This window comes from Aethalodelphis obliquidens, unplaced genomic scaffold, assembly GCF_003676395.1.
Source record: "Aethalodelphis obliquidens isolate GAN/ISIS:26980383/991018 unplaced genomic scaffold, ASM367639v1 scaffold25, whole genome shotgun sequence".
Taxonomy (NCBI): Eukaryota; Metazoa; Chordata; class Mammalia; order Artiodactyla; family Delphinidae; genus Aethalodelphis; species Aethalodelphis obliquidens.
Window position 1 is genome coordinate 28,924,207 of NW_020837969.1, and position 14,518 is coordinate 28,938,724.

Sequence of the window (14,518 nt, forward strand, 5' to 3'; positions counted from 1 at the left end):
ATATGACAAGTATTCACACACTCACACTCACACACACGAGGTGTTAGACAGAAGACCACTGCTCTCTACCAAGCCTACCCAGAAAACCCCACTGTTTTCTATAAGAGGGAAAACAGGAAGTATCCCTCTTATAGAATGTTCATGCCTTTGTGGCAGGCGTGTTCAGCTTCTCAGAGGACAATCAGCCCAGCCCGTCACCACGTGCTGGGCCCTGGACCCAGAGCCTCTCTTTGTCTCCTTGTCAGATCCAAGAGCCAATGCAATTCCGGTCCTAGAGAAACAAAATGGTACCACTGAGCGCTCCATCGGGCATCCCAGTTCAGCTAAAGTAAGTGCAGTGACGTATACATTTCTCTGGATATTAAAAATTTAAGGAAAAAGATCCAGGACAGGAGAGGCAGCTTAAATGGGAATTTTTGACAAGACAGTGTGTGTCTAGAAGGAAATGCCATGGAGTGTGGCCATAAAGATGTCAAGAACTTTGAGGCCTGGTGGATGGAGACCAGTCATCATGCAGCCCCCATCCACCCACCCAACGTGTCCATATGCATGAACACACTGACTGTAGGTCTATGAGCCTCACGTGGTTCCGTCAGAGAACCAACGGTAGAGCACACATTTTCCCCCATCTGGCCTGCCTGGGTCCCCTCTAACTGCAGCTCCGAGGCACCAAAGCTCCCTGTCACCCACTCAATCTTAATCCATTTGACTCTGAACTCAAGTTCCAGGGACTTCGCAAACCAAGCCACACAGCTACCTGGGGCGCAGTCAGAAAGGGACTCTGCCACTCTTGAAACCAAACAAGAGAGAACCGTGTACAAGCCGATAAAGCGCGTGCTAAAGAAAACCTCAGCCCGCTGGAAAGGACGACCTTGAAGAAACGAAATCCAGTTTGTGCTGAGTTTATAAAGCGAGACTGTGCACGTCACTCCCTTCCTCTGAGCCTGGTCTGTGCACCGAGATTCTCTCACACTGGAGGAAGCTGGCTGTACCGTAGCATGTGGCAGGGCCTGGGGATGGGGACGGAGCAGGAGAAGTAGGAAGGGAAAGGGCGTGAAAACCGAAGATCCCCGAAGAAAGCTGTAGAGGGAAGAGGGTCGGAGCTGCAGGGCACGCTGCCCTGCCTCTTCTGGTCCTCCCAGACCCCATGATCTTCTTCATCTTCCAGCTCTTGCTCTTTGTCCCATCTCCGGGAACCCCCTTATTTGGACCTGCTGCTGGTGTTGACCAGGCAGCCTGGAGAAGAAGACAGAGAGTGAACCTGTTGATGACCAGCGTTTAGCGGCATCGCCCAGTGCCAGGCCCTCTGCTAGGGAACGTCCTCCCATGGGAAAATCACAGTATGTCCATGGGCAGAAGGAACACCCACAATCCAGCTAGCAATGCCTGCTGGCCCCTTCCCAGCCCGGGCCTGTCTTCCGCAGCTGCTGAATAATGTCTCCTAATTCTGCTCTAGGTTTTGGTGTTTGTTCCTGCCCAGATGGGGAGTCTGATCTTGCCATGGCTGGTGTTTTCTGCAAAAGGGGACCTGGTACACTTTTATAGGAACCCAGTGGCTCCCTGGGGCCAGGCTCTAATGCTGTCCAGATGCAGGAAAACAGAAGGGCCATTCAAAAACAACCGAAATATCAACACACTTTGAAAGCGGTCTGTTAGCACTTGTCATAAGCACAATAAACAAAACAATGAAACCATCAGAAAGGACCGTGAGACAGTCAGGCTTTAGGAACTTGGCTTTGATGACTTAGAAAAGCAAAGAGAGGGGGCAGAACCAGTTCCCACTTGGGCCGAGGCTTGTTTGTTCTGCTTATCTGAAGTTAGCGCACGAACACAAACGAACGATCCTCGCAGTGATGAAAGGACCTAGAAGTTTCTCCCTTGCAACTGGCCTCTTTGCAGATGGGAGCTGCCTTCCACAAGCTGTCAGTTTCTGAGCTCGGTCCATAAAACACCCATCTGTACGACACCACGCCCATCTGCGGAAAAACCCTTGTCCCGTCTGAGTTAGCTCAGCAAAGAAGTGAGCTTAGCCAACGACATCATTTGCTGGGTCTTCCCCAGGTGAGCTCCAGGAAATGAGACCTCGGCTGGTGGGGACAACGTTGCAGATCCTCAAGAGTCAGGTTCCCAACCCCAGGGGAGTCAGAGCCAGGACCGAGGGAGGAAGAGGCTGAGAGAGAAACGTCAACCGTCCACCTGGCCCACTCCAGCCTTCCAGTCTGAGCTGTGGAGCTGGGGCCTGGGCTGTCTCCGGGTGAAATGAGGCCGCCTGCTTACCAGTTACACAAGGTTGTTTCCCACTGTCTCCGTGGCTCAGGCTTTACTTAATTCCCAAAACGGGCGCCGGCCAACATCTATCAAATTACCTGCCAGTGATTTAAGTGAGCTTAGTTCGTTTGGGTGCAGTCCTGCATTTTGACTGTTAGTCAAGCAAAATAGGGCATTAGCCAAAGGGGGGAGGGGTACGGATCCAACAAGCCCATCGACGGTGGGAGAGGGGGGTTGTAGAGGCAAATGAGACCTGACGGCAAGAGTGAAAACCTGGGGGTCCCGAGACGCAGGCGCTGGTCCCCTGCTCAGCTGTTGCGACCCCAAACCATCTCTTGTGACCTCCTCGCCCCGTACATACCTCCAGTCGGCCAGTCTGCTAAGCCCTGTGGGCAGATGAATCAGAAGATTCGATGCTGTTCTCCCCTCCTAACTGGGAAAGCAAAAAATAAAAAAACAAAAACAGATGTCAGAACAAAGGAACAAAACATACATACAGCAGGAACGCTCCCGTTTCTGCTCCAGACCTAAGGCCTGAAGTCTATTCTGCTATAATCCTCCTCTTCCCAAGTCAAAATGCCCAAAGTGTCCGCTGTTTTAGCCTGAATCCGGCTGTCTCTCTGGAACGGGGAATGAACCCACAACGATCAGTAAGAATTCACTGAACACCTTCAATGTGCCCAGTCACTCCCTTCAACAACTTCAAACATCTTATCAGATGAGAATAATCTTGGAACCGAAGCCTCAACTTCTCCAGCTGCCTTGCAGCCTAGGGAGGATGCTACCCTTAGCATCGAAGGCCCACCCCAATTCCGTCCCTAAGGCCTCCCAGCCAGGTGGGGACAGAAACCCAAGAGCCAGGAGGCTTGAGCCACCTTTCCTTTGACCAGCCTCCCGTGGCATAGAGGAAAGGACAAGGAGTTTTGAAGTCAGAGGAACCTGTGACTCAAGTCCCACCTTGAGCACTCCTAGCTACTAGCCTGTGAGTAGTGACATAATTCCTAGAACGTTGTAAGGACCAGAAGAGCTCATGCTTAGCAAAGACCATCGCACAGCCCAACACAGAGTATGTGCAGTAAATATTAGCTGCTTTGTGCTCATCTCTGCCCACATACAGCTGTCAACCCATAGATAAGTATTTGTTAGAAGCCAATTAAGCACCCAACACAATGGGAGTTCAAAGGAGACAGAAAATGAGCCAAGGTTGCTGCCTTGGGGGAGTTCCCAGGATGATGGAGAAGATGAGCGGACCATTTAATCCAAAGAGAAATGGCTTCAATACAGAAACAGGGTCCTGTTATGATAGGGAGGCAATGTGGTCCTTCCCAGGCTTAGACTCATCCTGCTTTGGATGGTACTTACTGGTAGAATGACCCTGGACCAAGTACTTACCCCTCTAAGTCTTGGTTTCCTCATCTGGAAAATGAAGAAAATCACATCTATCTCATAGGGCTGTTGTCAGGATTAAATTAAATTTAATTTAATTTAAATATGCCCCTTATCAGTTGTGTAATCTCACATGTAAAATGTGGATAATTGACCTAACTCATAGGGATGTTCTGAGGGTTAAATCTGTTAGTACCTGTAAAGCGTTTAAAATAGGGTAAGGTCGGGGCTTCCCTGGTGGCGCAGTGGTTGAGAGTCCGCCTGCCGGTGCAGGGGACACGGGTTCGTGCCCCGGTCCGGGAAGAGCCCACATGCCGCGGAGCGGCTGGGCCCGTGAGCCATGGCCGCTGAGCCTGCGCGTCCGGAGCCTGTGCTCCGCGACGGGAGAGACCACAACAGTGAGAGGCCAGCGTACCGCAAAAAAAAAAAATAGGGTAATGTCGTTTTTCCCTGTTATTACCCTCAAGAATGTAAGTTCCCTGAGGGAAGGATTTGGGTCTGTTTTACACATTGATGTATTCCCGATAGAACAGGACCTGGTACATATTGCATAAATATTAGTTGATTCAGTGCTACAGGAGAACCAAGCAGAGGGGCAGATTCCACTCCAGGAAGCCTCCCTGGAGGAGGCGATACAGAATGGTGAATAGGAGTTAGCCATCCTGAGAAGGAAGGTGGGGAAGGGAATGCCTGCAGAGCAACTAGCACAGGGGGGTACCAGGCATGAAAGAGCATGGTGTGAACAGGAAACGCCAAGCAATCTAGTATTCGCAGGATAAAAAGGACAGGAAGAGGCAGGAGATGAGGCTCTCTCTCCCAGATCTTCCAGTGATTGATCTTAGTGGAGCCAAATATACCCAGAAAACATACCCAAGAGAAATGTGAGTATTTGAAAAAGACAGCTCCCATCAGCCCCTCCCGAGGCCTCCAAGTCCTTGGGCCGGATCCAAGAAAGCCCCAGAAGGAGCAAATGCCCTGGGGAAGGTCCTTCACATGGGACCCTAACCCATCTGTCTGCAAGATTTCCAGCTCACTTGGAGAAGCAGGCGACCATGCCTGTGAACTCTGACCCCATCCATCCCAGCAGGGCCTGGGGAAGCATTTACATCTTCAAAGGTCCTGGTAAATGTTAGCCAACAGCCTCTCCCCACCCCCCAATCCTCCCTCCTCCCCCTCTGGGCCACTAGGGGTCAGGGACCAGGGTCACACCTGGCCAGGCCCAGCCCAGGCCCAGATCAGTCTGGCATCTCATCCACAGACCATCCGGCTGCCCCTCCCCCATACCTTCTCCCTTCCACACACACACACACTTGGGCCCAGGGCTAGGGGAGGTGCAGGGCCACAGAGAGAAGGCCCCTATAAGGAAGGCCCAGGACATCTTCCAAGGGGCCTTTAGACAAATGAGGGCTTGGGCCAGCCACCCTGGAAGGAGCCCTGGGTTCTGCATTAGGGGAGGGGGCAGGATAGGCCTATAGACAGGGGTCAGCTCCAGGGACTGCCATCAGTTTCAGCGACCTCTCCCTGACCCCCAGAGTCCCTCTGATCTGCTCGAGGCAGGGAGGCCTGTTAACTTTTACCAGACTCCTTTGACATGGAGCAGGGAGGTTCACTCAAGTGTCAGAGGCTCAGTGCAGACTCCCACAGCCTCAGCACCCCCCCTCCCCCGCCCTGCAGCAGCTCCCAGGCCCAGAGCAGCAGAGGGGCGCCAAGGCCCGGGGGGAGGGCAGGGGGAGGGCGGCTTCCACACTGGCCCTTCACATGCCCCTGCATCGTGACACGATGGCCTCAGCTCGCAGCCTCAACTGACCATCTGACAGATGATAGTCTAAAAGTTTCCCCAAAGAGTCGGGGCCTTGCCACACGGAGCGACGACTGGAACCCGGGCCTCGGGAGCTCTGTTGAGCTGGACCACTTTGGGGATGGCTGCCCCGCCGGTGCTGACCAAATGGGCCAGGAATGAAGGGGGGCAGCACCCCCAGGCTGAGCCTCCCTGCCTTTCCCCCCTCACCCGTGCTCCAAGCCAATGTCCCCTGCAGCTCCCACCCAAAGGGAAAGGAGACTAAGTAAGGGGCAGAGGCTGGATGGCCTCCTCGGCTCCACAGGAATGAGCTGCCTGGCTTGGGAACCACTTACCTTCCTGTGCCTCGGTTTCCCCACTTGTAAAACAGAGCGGGGAGGAGGTCTCTAAGATAACCTCCCCATTCTGCATCTTCTGATTCCAAGTTCTCCATCCGCCTCCAGTTTCTTCCCCCCTCCGCCCGCCCCTCCCGCCCTGCCACCAATCCTCTTCCAAAGCCCTGCTAGATTCATCGGGGTTCACCACAGACTATAGCCAGAGGGATGCATCTAGCCTAAGCCTTTTACTTAAAAAATGAGATTGCTGGAATGCAGACAGATGGTAACTCATCTGAGTGACCTGCAGGAAAGACCCCTAGAGGCACAGCCAGGCCTGGAATTTAGGTCTCCCTGGACCTTGTCCTTTATGCTGGGCCAGCTGAAAGCTCCAAATACCCCCGGGGAACACCACCTCCTCAGAGGGAACAGGGCGGAGTCTTTACCGGGCATTCGAGACCACCTGCCCACAGCCTGCCCACTGGCCGGTACTCTTAAATGCCCCCTGATGACCACCCTGATCTTCAGTCAACTTACCCTCTTCCCAGCAAATCCCAGGATCAGGCCTGGCCCGGCCTCTGCTCCTGAAGGCCCCATCCTACAACCTGCCAAGTCCACCCTCTCCCCGGAGCTTCCTGCCCACAGGGCCCTGCCCGCCCTCCCTGACCTCCCACAGGCCACGTGTCTGAGTCACACCTGCTCACACGGCTCCTCATTCCGCCCTTGAAGAGATCACCAGCCCCCTGCCGTGGACACTGGACCACTCTGTCTGGGAGCCACCCGTGGATCCTGGCAGCCTGGGGTTGCATCCTGGCCCACCTCTCACTGGCCACGTGGGCAAGCTACTTGACTTCCTGTGCCTCGGTCTCTTATGAAAAGTGGGTGTAACAGGAGCTCTGACCTCAGCCAGCCACGGTTAGGATGCCCTCTAACACATGCACATACTTAAAACCATGCCTGCATACATACACAGACAGACCTCGGGGATTCCGCGGGTTCCATTCCAGCACGATAAAGCAAATATCCCAATAAACTGAGTCACAAATTTTTGGTGTCCCAGTGCATATAAAAGCCGTGATTACGCTATACTGTAGTCTGTTAAGTGTCAATAGCATTATGTCTAAGAAAACAAGGCACATCCTTTAATTTTAAAATACTTGATTCCTAAAAAAACACTACCCATCCTCTGAGCCTTTAGTGAGTCACAGTGGCAACATCAAAGATCACTCAAACGGGCTTCCCTGGTGGCGCAGTGGTTGAGAGTCTGCCTGCCAATGCAGGGGACACGGGTTCGTGCCCCGGTCCGGGAAGATCCCACATGCTGCGAGCCATGGCCCCTGAGCCTGCGTGTCCAGAGCCTGTGCTCCGCAACGGGAGAGGCCACAACAGTGAGAGGCCCACGTACCGCAAAAAAAAAAAAAAAAAAAAAAAAAAAAAAGATCACTCAAACGTAATGATGATGAAAAAGTTTGAAATATGGCAAGAATTACCAAAATGTGACACCAAGACACAAAGTGAGGCCATTGGAAAAGTGGCACCAATAGACTCACCTGATGCAGGGTTGCCACAAACCTTCAAACTGTAAAAACAAACCACAGTATCTGCAAAGCACAATGAAATGAAGTGCAACCAAATGAGGTCGGCCTCTGTGTATATATTTACTACGTATAGCTGCGTAATATATAGTATGTTTCATGTAGATATTTTTCCCAGCTGTAAGTTTCTCTGAATGCAAGTATAATACTGGGCTTCTTGGTAACTTCTAGAACTGTGGCGACGTGGGTCAAGGAGGCTTTCGGAAATGGATGGGTAGGTCTGTAAATGGATGGCTAGACTTGCAGCTGACTCAACATCAGGATGAGCTCACTTGTTCTTGGAATGCCCTTCATCGGCATGGCTCCAGAACCCAGAACAGACATTTTCTCCCCCAAACCATGAAGATTCCCCTTAAAATTCTAAATGCCACTTCCTGTCTCCTGCCACCAGCAGAGTTCCTTAAATTCTCTTGGCTCACCCACTCTGCTTCCCGCTCACCTCTACAGACAAAAGGCTAGCGGGTGATTGATGGTGACAGTGACCTGCCACTGACCCTTCCAACCTGGGCTTGCTGCCGCCCATGAGGCCCTCTGCAGCCTGCATGGCTTTTGAAATGCAGACCTGACTGGTCTGCTGGTTTTCTTCCTCTTGTGAAGTGGAATCTTTGAAGTGGACCCCACTGGGTTCTGTCGAAAAGCCTGGGCCCCCCAAATCACCATCTCCAACAGCCTGCCCTGTAGACTGCCTTTGCAGGGTCAGGGCGAGAAGCTAGACAGACCTGGGTTCAAATCCCGACTCTGCCACTTTCATGCTTTTTGCTCTCCCAGGCTCCGAATCTCAGATCCCTTATTGTGAAGACAGAAGATAAGACATGGCCCAGGGAGCTGGTGGAAGGACAGCCTGAGATAACATATAAGGCTTTTGGCCCAAGGCTGGCCTGTTGTAATTACTCAGTAAGTGATGACCTTGGAGAGGAGAATTATATGAATGTGAAAGTAGGGGACTGGACACGAGGACAAACGTGACTCTGTTCTGTCCTCCTTCTTTTTCTTACAATATAACCAACCTCCTCGGTCTCCATCCCTGGAATGGTCACACACACACACACACACACACACACACACACACACACACACAGACACACACACACACACACACACACACACACACACACACACACACACACACACACAGGCCACATTCTATCCATGGCTTTTTACTTAAACTTCTCCCTGCCCAGAACTTCTTGGGCTGCTCTCTGGGACAACCTAACCCCATGGACCTGTCTCCTTGCTCCTTCCCTTGGTCATCCAGGGATTTGCTGACTGAGCTCACGTCTTCCACAGCCGAGTCACCCGAGACTTGCTGTCCTCACAAAAGAATCTGTTTCCATTAAACCACTGAGTATTTCCCATATCACCATTTTCAAACCATTTATTTATTCATTGTCTTGAGTTTATTTGCCTAGTTCTCAAAAAATATTTGGCAGGAGTGACTTCCTGTTACTGAATTTGGGCGCCCGGCCGAAAGGTATCAAACAGGCTGGACTTTGAGATGAGGCTGCGGCTGGGTCGACCACCGCTTTGAAACAACCAGAAGACCAAACGAAGCCTCAGCTGGACCCGTGCCCTGCGATCTTACACAGATTTCAGTGCGAGGGGTTCCACGAATAGCAGTTATTGGAGAGATGAAGCTGACGAAAGCCACAGGGCCAGTGACGGCCCTGGGAGCGCGAGAAAGAGGATCAGAAATGCACCAGCGTCATAGATGCAAACTATTACATTTAGAATGGATAAACCACAAGGTCCTACTTTATAGCAAAGGGAACTATACTCAATACCCTGTGCTAAACCCTAATGGAAAAGGATATGAAAAAAGAATGTCTGTATGTGCATAACTGAGTCACTTTGCTGTACAGCAGAGATTGGCATAAGATTGTAAATCAACTATACTTCAGTAAAAATAAATAAATGAATGAATAAATAAATAAAACAGTTTTTTTTAAAGTAGAAGGAATGATGGAAATTTTTAAAAATCAAAAAAAGAAATGCACCAGGATCAGAAATGCACCATCATCACAGCTCCCTTGAGGCTACTCACGGGTGTAAAACTTGAAGTGGAAGAGTAGCATAGGTGTTTGCATTTGACAGGGAAGGTTTGGCTTACCTCAAAGTCCAGCTCCACAAGCCTGAAGACTCGCTCTCTCTCTCTCTCTCTCTCTCTCTCAGATCCTCATTCATGGGGCCTTAATGATACCCAAAAGCAGACTTCCTATACTTTTTTAAATTTTTTTGTTTTTTTATCGAAGTGTAGTTGATTTACAACGTTGTGTTAGTTTCAGGTGTACAGCAAAGCGATTCGGTTATAAATATACGTATATTTATCTCTTCTTTTTCAGATTCTTTTCCATTGTAGGTTATTACAAGATATTGAATAGAGTTCCCTGTGCTATACAGTAGGACCTTGTTGCTTATCTATTTTATATATAGTAGCTTGTATCTGCTAATTCCAAACTCCTAATTTATCCCTTCCCTCCCCTTTCCCCTTCTGTAACCACAAGTTTCTTTTCTGTCTGTGAGTCTGTTTCTGTTTCGTAACTAAGTTCATCTGCATCAGTTTTTTTTTTTAGATTTCACACATAAGTGATATCATATGATATTTGTCTTTCTCTGTCTGATTTATTTCACTTCGTATGATCATCTCTAGGTCCATCCATGTTGCTGCAAATGGCATCATTTCACTCTTTCTTACAGCTGAGTGATATCCTGTACTCTTCATTGTAAGGGAATGCACTGGGGCAGATGAGAACCCAGGAAAAAAGGAAACTATAAGTCTCGAATAAGATCACCCTGTTAAAAGAATGGCAGTAAACGCCTCTGAAAAAGAGCCTTCCCTGGAAAGGCAGTGGGGAAGGAAGAGATTTTTCCAGGCCCCAATTCCAGGACGCTCCTGGGACAAAGAGATTTCCCTGAAGGACGTCCATGTGAATGGTCTCCTGCCTCTGTTGTTATACCCCCAGGGTGCTCAGAGCAGTGGGTGGTGGGGACCCGACAGGGGAGGGGTGTGCCTTGGGGGTGAGGAGTTTTCACAACTGAAACGAAGCCTCAAATGAGCCTCCGAAGGACTCATCTATCCCCCCTTGAACGAAAGGAACTGAGAGAAGAAGAAAGAAAGGAGGCTGGGGGAGCTTACCAAGCGGAATGAGCCGCTGAGTTAAATTACAGGGGCCTGGGGGGGATGATTAACTACCCTCATGGTTTTCTGCTTCACAGCCATATTTCAGCCCAAACCTGGGGCTTCTCGGTTACACAGCCCAGCGCAGGCCGACCATTTTTTCCATTGACTGAAAACACATTCTGACTGAAAACAAACTTTGGATCCCTGAGGCTTGGCAGCCCTGGGTCCTTCTCCATATTTAATCAACGGGAAGCTAAACGCTTTCAGTCTGTGATGGCTCATTTGGACGGGGTCTCGGGGCTTTTGCCTGGTGCCAGATATAATAACTCTCTGCTCTCTTTTCTAAGGCCTATTTTATAATTTTGCTGTTTTTCAATGTCAAGCCCATCTTTTGAAGAATTTTTATTGGATTTCCTGCTAGACTTCAACGAGGATTTTTCTTGCTTTGGCAGAAATATCAAGCAGAACAGGGGAAAAACTCAATCATCGTCTTGGAAAGTCGTGATGGTGTGTTGAGAGGGGTTGGGGGGGACGGCCTTTGTTTGCGCACAAACAGGTTTCTAGAAGGTTGGAGCCCCGGTCACCAGCCTTGGGGGTGGAGGGGCCTCTGACTTCTGATTCGTGGGGTGGAAATTGACAGGCAAGGCGGATGGATGTGGGAAGAGAGGGGAAGTTGGGACAGGGGAAGGGGAAGAGAGGCATGAGCGCATCAGACAGGCTAAGGGGGGCGTGGGTGGGTTTCCAACTGATGTCCGCGGTGAGGCCTGGTCCCACCATACACACCCGTTCACGAGGGCTGCCGGGATGCTGAAGAATGGGACGCAGCGCCCACTCAGGGGGCAGCAGGCAGACTCTTAACCAACAGCGCGACTCCTCGGAACTGCTAAAACCCCAAGAATGAGCAGGAAGGTTCCATCCAGAGGGTCCTGTTCTACCAGCCTCAGCCGCGAGCTCTGCGCCGGCTCCAGGCGAGGTTCAGAGCTTTAGTTTTTCTTCCTACTGATGATTCCCCAGAGGCAGCAGCTTGCCAGTGAGTGACAGCTTTTGTTTGCTGACATTTTCCTCTCTTCCCAGAGTCAACTTTCAGAATATACCAGGTTGCTCCCTCTTACTCCTGGACTTTCTTTTAATTTCTTTTTTTTTTTTTTTTTTTGACAGGGGTGGGAAAGGGGGAGTCTCTAGAGAGTATTAACCAGAGAACAGAAGTGGTTCTTTGTCCCAGAATGAAAGCGGGAGAGAGAGAGCACTTTGCTTCTTTCCTTTTAGGTTGTGTTTTTTTCTGTTTGAGTTTTTGACTTTCTATGATGACATGTTAAGTAAACCGAGCACCACGCCTCCTCGGCCACTTCACATCTCCCGCTCTTGGCTTCACAATTTACAGGATGTTTTCACATGTCTCATCTTTTTATTCCCACCACAGGGCAGTGGCCACGGTAGGGGTGAGCAACCCAGACTCACACGAGCCACGTGCTTTGCCCCTGTCTTGTGGGCAGTAAGTAGCCGAACCAAGCTGAGCACTTTTTTCTTCTTTGCTACAAAACGTGTAGGCTGCAGGGGGTGGGGAGGTGTGGGGCGGGCCCCCTTTAAAATGACATCTGCCTGTGCCAGGCAGAGTCCTCAGTGTCAATTTCCTGCAACAGAGCACATGGAGTGTTAAGACGTCACAGCAGTTTTCACCATATCCACAAATGATGGAACAATTTCTCTTCGGGCCAGACTACAAGACCAGGCTTCCAGGGCATCTGAGCCATGCCTCATTCCTTCCATTGCCAGTAGGAAAAAGGACACAAAAGAACTTAGGGAATACCCACTCCGGGCCCAGCACTGGGCTCGACAATGGAGGCAGTCAGTGCAAGAAAAAGATACTGTCCTTGTGTTTGAGGAGGTTACAGTCCAGATGAGAAGATAATTATAAACAGAATTTTATAACTGCCAAAGGCCTTAGAGATCATCCGTCTAAACCCCTCATTTTCCAGTAAGGAGATGGGACGGTTCAGAGAAACGGTGAATCGACAGGGGTCAAAATAAAATAGTATCTTTTTTGAACATTTCTTAAAAGCAAACTGTGTTTCCCAGGCAATAGCTGTTTTTTAAAATTGATTTTTATTGGAGTCTAGTTGATTTACAATATTGTGTTAGTTTCAGGTGTACAGCTAAGCGAATCAGTTATACATAGACATATATCCACTCTTTTTTAGATTCTTTTCCCATATAGGTCATTACAGAATATCGAGTACCATTCCCTGTGCTATACAGTACGCCTTTGTTGTTTATTTTATTTATAGTAATGTGTTTATGTCAATCCTCCCTCCATCTTTCCCCCTTGGTAATCATAAGTTTGTTTTCTACGTCTGTGACTCTATTTCTGTTTTGTAAATAGGTTCATTTGGGCCATTTTTAAAGATTCCACATATAAGTGATATCATATGATATTTGTCTTTCTCCATCTGAATTAATTCACTCAGTATGACTCTCTAGGTCCATCCATGTCGCTGCAAATGGCATTATTTCATTCTTTTTTACGGCTGAGTAATATTCTACTGTGTGTGTGTGTGTGTGTGTGTGTGTGTGTGTATGCCACATCTTTTTTTTTTTTTTTTTGCAGTACGCGGGCCTCTCACTGTCATGGCCCCTCCCGTTGCAGAGCACAGGCTCCGGACGCGCAACCTCAGCGGCCATGGCTCACGGGCACAGCCGCTCCGCGGCATGTGGGATCTTCCCGGACTGGGGCACGAACCCATGTCTCCTGCATCGGCAGGTGGACTCTCAACAACTGCACCACCAGGGAAGCCCACCCCACATCTTCTTTATCCATTCCTCCGTTGATGGGCATTTAGGTTGCTTATTTAATTTCATGCTGCAGAGTGCAGTGGCCACTGCATGCTGGTCAGAGAAAGTAAAGGGGTCGGAGACATGCACTAGGAGAAAATAAAACTTGATCTCGACCTGAAAGCATGTGTAGAGCAGATGGATGGACGGGAAGAGAAGGGCCACAGAAACCAAAGAGAAAAGGTAAACTTGAGCCTGGTGTGTTCCTGAGACCATGAGGGGCAAGCGCTTAGACATGGGGAGAAGGGAGGGGAGTCCAGGCTGGACACTGGCTGAAGCCACAGAGGATCTCAAGCAGTCGGGGAGAAAGTGCGCACATAGCCAGGGGGAGTCACATGAAGGTCAGGGCTTCGACCCCAGCTGACCAGTAATTTTCTGAACTTTATACCCACGCCTAATGACCCATCTAAATGTAGCCCACAGATGGCTGTGATCCCAACTGGTGCTCAACTTTGAGTCTGGACAGACTCACAACTGCTGCAGGGTCCACTTGGCCCTCAGCCTGTCCTGCCGGGAGGGTGGGGACATCACCCCTCCTCGTTCCTGCAGCCACCCCTTCCGTGCAAGTTCCCAGCCCCCAGCCCCATCTGCTAGGTCCCAGGCCAGGGCTGGTCCGCGAGGTTAAAAAGGCAAAGAATAAAGAGGCAACGAAGAGGAAGCCCATCTCGGGACAGAAAGAGCTCCTAGCTGAGGATGGGAAATTAGAGAGAAAAGCTCTCTCCCCAAGACGTCAGAGTAACGCCAAGAAAACCTGGAGCAGAATTCTCTCCACAGCGGTGGGGGCGGGGGCGGGGGGGGGGGAGCCTGAGGGCATGAAAGCTGGAAAGGGGCCGCCCCTGTGACCTGAGCATCTCCACCCACCTTTGTTCCTTTTTATGCCTCACTTTACCCATCTGAGCCTAAAAACAAGAGTGCCAGCCTTCTTCCTTCTTAACAGAGACTGAGATGAGGACAACGCAAAAGGCAAAGACCCAAAACGCTTGTGGGCATGGTTGCCGTTGCAGCTAATGCTAATAATGACACAATAATGTCATTGTCACTCTGCCTCCAAACACAGAGCCTGTCTGCCCTCGCGAACAAGTCCTTCGTGCCTCCCATAGCCCCCATGTGAAGGGGAGCACATCCTCCTGGGGATTCCCTCAGCACCCCACCTTCCATCTTTCTCTCCTAAAGAAGCGTCCCCACTACCCTGAACTCAAGGCTCCGTGTT

General features: G+C 50.3%; 1 long non-coding RNA gene across 2 annotated transcripts in view; it reads right to left on the reverse strand.

Annotated features, from left to right (window-relative positions):
• The window catches only part of LOC113628856 (uncharacterized), an 80,885-nt gene that overhangs the window by 20,108 nt on the left and 46,259 nt on the right, over positions 1-14,518 (reverse strand). For both annotated transcript variants that reach the window (XR_003436278.1, XR_003436277.1), the window contains exon 2: positions 2,630-2,701. This is a non-coding gene — a long non-coding RNA (uncharacterized LOC113628856). The remainder of the gene's footprint in view (positions 1-2,629; positions 2,702-14,518) is intronic.